Source organism: Lipotes vexillifer, unplaced genomic scaffold (genome assembly GCF_000442215.2).
Source record: "Lipotes vexillifer unplaced genomic scaffold, Lipotes_vexillifer_v1.1 scaffold1129, whole genome shotgun sequence".
In the NCBI taxonomy this organism is placed as follows: Eukaryota; Metazoa; Chordata; class Mammalia; order Artiodactyla; family Lipotidae; genus Lipotes; species Lipotes vexillifer.
In genome coordinates, this window is record NW_006789022.1 from 1,789,292 (window position 1) to 1,796,226 (window position 6,935).

Here is a 6,935-nt window from a genome sequence, read left to right on the forward strand (position 1 = left end):
AAAAAAAAAAAAAAAAATCTGTCCTTGAGAGCTTTCCATGATCAGTGCCTCCCACTTTGGTCTTTTATAGCTAGTGGTATTCCACTGTATGGGTTTCCCATAACTAATGTGAATCAACTGTAGTTAGATCCCTATTGATGGAAATTTCCGTTGTTTCTACTAGTTTGCTATTACAAATGATGCAGCAATAAATACTCTTATGCCAGTGCCACTGTGTAGGTATTCAAGTATCCCATAGGATTAATTCCCGGAAGTGGCCTTGCTGGGTCAGAGCTGGCTGTCTTTGTCCTTGTGACAACTACTGTCACACTGCCCTCCCTGGGCAGAAGCTTCTGGGATGGGTCAGATCAGCCTCTGTAAGCCATCCCATGGGTAAGCAGAAGAGGCTAGGACACCCCAGGATGTTCAGGTAGCTGGCCCATAGCCGAGTCAAGTGAGGGTCAAGGTGAGAGGTCACAACCAGAATGTGTGCTTCAAGACAGCAGGGCATCGGCCGTGCTCACAGTGGTATGTCCAGTGCCTGGTCACTACCTGGTGCACAGAAGGCCCTCAATCATGCTTTCTGAGTGAAGGAATGAGCGTGATATTGTGAAGAGGAGGCCCTAGAGTTGGGCCCCTGGACTGGGTGAGCTTGCTGAGCTGTGTTTTCCCCAGGTAGACCACGTCCTAAGTCTATCTTCAGGGTATAGGGAGGATTGGAAGGATTGTAGTACACGTAATGCAGTGACACAGATGAATCATAGAGATGTAATGCTGAGTGAAAACAGCAAATTGCATAAAATGACACAAAGTATGATAGCAAAAATAAGCAAAACTAAACCATCTATTGTTTGGTGATTTAAGCACGTGTGATAAAACTCTTAGGAGATCAGGGGAAGAAAAAGCACAAAATTCACATGATGGCCCCTGTGAGGGGAGTGGGAATGGGGTAAGGAAGGATCCCAGGAATTTGCAAAGGTGTTGGTAATATCTTGCTTCTCAGGCTGGGTGGTGGGTTCATGAGCATTCGATTTATAGCTCAGTTCCTAATGCACATAAGGTTCCACACACCCTTTTGTATGTATCAAATACTATGTGAGGGAATTCCCTGGTGGTTCAGTGGTTAGGACTCCGTGCTTCCACTGCAGGGGGCACTCATTCACTCCCTGATCTGGGAACTAAGATCCACCATGCCAGGCCGCACAGCCAAAAAAAAAAAGTAAGAAAACGTAAGTTTAGATATTTTAAAATAACCACTTTAAAAAACTCTGTAATGGCTTAAAAAACAAAACCAAAAAGGCAACATAATCCTTTCCCAGATGATAAAATCAAGTGGAGATAATGAAATCAATGTTCCAATGACAAACTATGGGCAGGTCCCTCTGTAGCTGCTTTCTTCTGTTGCTTCTTTTAAAACAGCTTTACTGAGGTATAATTGGCACACAATGAACTGCATATATTAAAAACGTACTATTTGATGACTTTCACACATACACACCAGTGAAACCATTATTGCAATCGAGATAAACATTTCCATCACCTGCAAAGCTTCCTCCTCTTTGTAATCAGGGCCTTCTGTTCCTCCTTTTTGCCTCCCCATCCCGAAGTAACCACTGATCTGTTTTCTGTCACTATAGATGAATTTGAATTTTTCAGAATTTATATAATCATATTGTACGTACTCCTTATTTGGCTTCTTCCACTAAGCATCATTATTTTGAGATTCATCCATGATGTTGCATGTATTAATGGTCATTCCTGTTATTGCCAAGTAGTATTCCATCATATGGATGTACCACTGTTTGTTTAGCTAGTTGCCTGTTGATACACATTTGGCTGTTTCCTGTTTTGGACTATTTATTACAAATAAAGTTGCTATGAACGTTCATGTAAGTGTCTTTGTGTGGATATATACTTTCATTTCTCTTGAGTAAATGCTTTCTAGTGGAAGGGCTGGGTCATATGGTAGGTGTTGTTTCATTTTTTTTCTCTTTTAATTCTAATTTTAAAAAATTATCATTTCAAATCTTGTTTCACTTTTTAAAAAATTTTTTATATATTTATTGGCTTTTTTTGCAGTACACGGGCCTCTCACTGTTGTGGCCTCTCCCATCGCAGAGCACAGGACACACAGGCTCAGCAGCCATGGCTCACGGGCCCAGCTGCTCCGTGGCATGTGGGATCTTCCCAGACCGGGGCACGAACCCATGACCCCTGCATCAGCAGGCAGACTCTCAACCACTGCACCACCAGGGAAGCTCTCACTTTTTAAGAAACTACCAAGCTGTGTTCCAAAGTGGTTGTACCATTTTGCATTCCCACCACAGGGTAGTTGAGTTCTAGCTCCTCCAAGTCCTTGCTAACACTTGGTATTGTCAGTCTTGTTTAACTTTAGCCACTCAAGCACATATGTAGTGGTATCTCATAGTGGTTTTAATTTGTATTTCCTTCATGACTAATGATGTTGAGCATCTTTTCCTGTGCTTATTTACCATCTACAGGTACACCTCAGACATACTGCATGTTCTGTTCCAGGCTACCACAATAAAGGGAGTCCCATGAATTTTTTTGGTTTTCCAGTGCATATGAAAGTTATGTTTACACTATACCATAGTCTATTAAGTGTGTGATAGCATTATGTCTTTAATAAATATACACACCTTAATTAAAAAATACCTTAGTGTTAAAAAGAATTGCTAACCATCATCTGATCCTTCAGCGAGTTGTATCTTTTTGCTGGTTGAGCGTTTGAAATATTGTGAGAACTGCCAAAATGTGACAGATATACACAAAGAGAGCGAATGTTGTTGGGAAAATGGCACCAACAGACTGGCTTGACACTGTTGCCACAAACCTTCAATTTGTAAACACAATCTGCAAAGTGCAGTAAAGCAAAGCACAATAAAGTGAGTTCTTTGGTAAAGTGTGAATTCAAATCTTTTGCTTTGGGACTTCCCTGATGGCACAGTGGTTAAAATCCGCCTGCCAACACAGGGGACACGGGTTCAAGCCCTGGTCCGGGAAGATCCCACATGCCGCGGAGCAACTAAGCCCGTGTGCCACAACTACTGAGCCTGTGCTCTAGAGCCCGCGAGCCACAACTACTGAGCCCACATGTCACAACTATTGAAGCCCGTGTGCCTAGAGCCCATGCTCCGCAACAAGAGAAGTTACCGCATTGAGAAGCCTGTGCACCGCAGCCCCCCCCGCCCCGATGCAACTAGAGAAAGCCACGCAACAATAAAGACCCAATGTAGCCAAAAATAAATTAATTAATTAAAAAAAACTTTTGCTTTTAAAAAATAGGGTTTTTTCCCAGCTTTATTGAGATATAATTGACATAAAACATGTAAGTTTAAGGTATACAGTGTGATGATTTGATACACATATATACTGTGAAATGATTACAACTAGTTGACACCTCCATCACCACACAAGTTGTTTCTTTTCTTTTTTAAAAAATTATTTTATTTATTTATTTTTGGCTGTGTTGGGTCTTTGTTGCTGCGTGCGGGCTTTCTCTAGCTGCAGCGTGTGCAGGCTTCTCATTGCGGTGGCTTCTCTTGTTGCAGAGCACGGGCTCCAGGCGTGTGGGTTTCAGTAGTTATGGCACCCGGGCTCAGTAGTTGTGGCTCAGGGGCTCTAGCGCACAGGTTCAGTAGCTGTTGCTACACAGGCTTAGTTGCTCTGTGGCATGTGGGATCTTCCCAGACCAGGGCTTGAACCTGTGTCCCCTGCATTGGCAGGTGGATTCTTAACCACTGCGCCACCAGGGAAGCCCAGGAGTTATTATTGTTGAGTTTTGGGACCCTGGATAAAAGTCCTTTACCAGATATGTGATTTGTACATAACTACTTCGCTATTATTTCTAATGTGTAGCTAACTCACAAATTCCAATACCCATCCCACCACCTTGTTCAAATTACCTTTAATTGGGAGTTGTAAATAAACATGGTTTTCCAGAGGAAAAAAGTTATGAAAAGTACTTGGTGCATCATGTGTGCTCACTCCATCGTAGATATTATTATTCCTAATTCGGGCAATGGAATCATGTACGGGGCTCTCCAAAGGCTGGATGCAGGGTGGAGGGGGGTTGGTTGTGGTGAACAGCCATGGATTTGCTCCCTCTAGGCTCAGCTAGCTGCATGACACTACCTCCCGATCTTGCCAGGGGCCTGGGGTTTCTGAACTATCAGATTAGAGTTAAAAGATAGAAAACGCCAGGGATTAGTAGGTAGGGGTCAAAACCTGTTTTTTTTTTGGCTGCACTCTGCGGCATGTAGGATCTTACTTCCCCAACCAGGGATCAAACCATTGTCCCCAGCAGTGGAAGGGCAGAGTCTTAACCACTGGACCACCAGGGAAGTCCTGAAACATCTTACTCTTTATGTTCTGACACCAATTCTCTGATACCAACTGGATGTCCTACAATTCAATTCTTTAAAAAAAAATTTTTATTTATTTACTTTTGGCTGTGTCAGGTCTTAGTTTTGGCTGGGGGCTCAGTAGTTGTGGCGCGTGGGCTTAGTTGTCCTGCTGCACCTGGGATCTTAGTTCCCCGACCAGGGATCGAACCCATGTCCCCTGCAGTGGAAGGCGGATTCTTAACCACTGGACCACCAGGGAAGTCCCCCGCAATTCACTTCTGACATGAATTACCTGAGTTGGGGAAGACCCCACAAGTTAAGGAGTTCAATCACAAGTCCCGGGTCACCAGGCTACCCACATCTCTGTCCAACTTGGCTACAAATTCGGGGGTTCCCAGAGCCCCCTTCAGGTTCAATGATTTGCTAGAATGACACACAGAACTCAGGAAAGTGCAATATTTATGATTACCAATTTATTTTAAAGGCTACTTTTAAATGAACAGCTAGATGAAGACATGCGTTGGGTGGCAAGGTCTGGAAGAGTCCTGAGCCCAGGAGCTTCACCCTGACCCGTGGAGTCAGGATGCATCACCCTCCTGTTACATTAATATGTTCACCAACCTGGTGGATTAACTGCTTTCCAAGGCTGCCTACTAATCCCAGTTATGGGTGATCTAGTTTATTCAGCCATTCACATATTGATGGTAATTTACTTCGTTTCCAGGTTTTTGCCATTACAAACAAGGCTGCAGTAAATGCAGTAGAAGACTTTGAACTCACTACATTATATAATCACATGCATTGCTTTGGGGCAGATTCCCAGGACTTGGACTGCTACATTGAAAGATTTTTGCAAGGGGTACAATTTTAACAGGTAACAGAATGCTTTCCAAAAAAGAATTCATAGTAGGTGTTAGCACCTTTTTTTTTTTTCTATTTGATTGTTATTTAAAGATTTCTTATCATCACCTTAATTTGCACTCCCCTGCTTGGGCTGTTAGTACCTTTCATGTTTTTTTGGCTGTTTGGATTTGCTCTTCTGAGACTTGCCTATTCAGTGTTTGCTCATTTTCTCTTGTTTTCGTCTTTTTTCTAATTAGTTTTCAAGACTTCTTTGCATATTATAGATATTAGCTCTTTGTTATGTATGGCAAGTATATTTTCCTAATGTATTATTGTCTGTTGACTTCTATCATAGGTTTCTTTGGTAATCAAGTATATTTTTTCTTTATATTTTGAGTTTCCTGTCTTCATAAAGTCTCTACCCCTAGATGACCCTGATAATCTCCTAAATTGTATCGTGTCTGTTTTGTTTAGGTTTAGGACTCTATACCATTTACTAGCTAAATCTTTTCCTTACTGAAATGAAATACCACCTTTTCGGCAGGTATTGTAGGGAATCAATTTCCAGACTCTATTCTGTTGCACTAATCTGTTTTTCCTACAACAATAACACATTGTTTCATTACTGTCTTTTATACTGTGTATTATCTGGAAAGGCAAGCTAAGCCTCAATCTCGTTTACAAGTTTCCCCACTATTTTCAGTTATTTTATATGACTTAAAGATGATTTAATCAGCCCCAACCTCGTTGGGATTCTAATCAAAATGCACTATATATGTAAACTAATTTTGGAATTGACAACTTCATATTGCTTTCCACGTAAGATATATGTACCTCCATCGGCTCAGATATCATTCTTAATCCGTCAACAAGACTATTTCATAGCTTTTTTTCCCACTTTTATTTTTTTCAAAAGCAGGAAGTCCCCTTTTACCTGAGTTGTCAACGAATCTGGTTTACCCGCCCGCGCCAGCCCCTCGGTTCCGGGTTACCAACGGAATCGAGGACTGACGTCACCAAGGGCTTCCGTGTCGGACCCGAGGGCCGAAGCTGAAGCCAGGTGCTGGGGGTGGGGGGGGGTGTTGCGCCAACTACGCATGCGCAGTGCTGCTCCGTTCCCCGCGACCCCAAATCTTCTTCGCCCGGGCTTCTGCGCTGCGACGTAGCGCTTAAACCCAGCGAAACTACTCCCCGGGGGAAGGGAGTAGAATAAAGAATCGAACCAGCGACAGCCAATCCCATGACACTACGACGCAACCGAGTTTGATTGACTCCATCAACTCCAGCCAATGGGAGAGCTCTTGGCCCCAAACGTCACAGTTTGCCCCACCCTATCCCCTCCCTTCTGGACTCCGAGCTCAGTTCGCGCAGTAACAAATGAAGTGCGCGCTGCGACACCTCCCAGCTCTCCAGGCTCAGCCGCCATTTCCTCGCCTGGCCTAACGGTCCGGCCAATCCCAGCGCGCATCGAGAAGGGCTAAGGCTCCGCCAATCGGAGGCCGCCAATTTCGACCCCCTTGCCTCGGCCCGGCCCAATCCAGGCTCCGGCCCCGTCGCCCCCGACCCGCCCCCGCGGCGCCCTCTCTCCTCCCTCTTTGTGCGTCTCGCGCCGCCGCCGCCGCCGCCGCCGCCGCCCGCCGCGTGAGAGGACGGGCTCCGCGCGCTCCGCGGCAGCACAGTCAGGTCCCCTCCCCCCAGAAGATTCGCGAAGGAGAAGCCGCCGCCGAAGAGGAGCAGCCGGTGCCG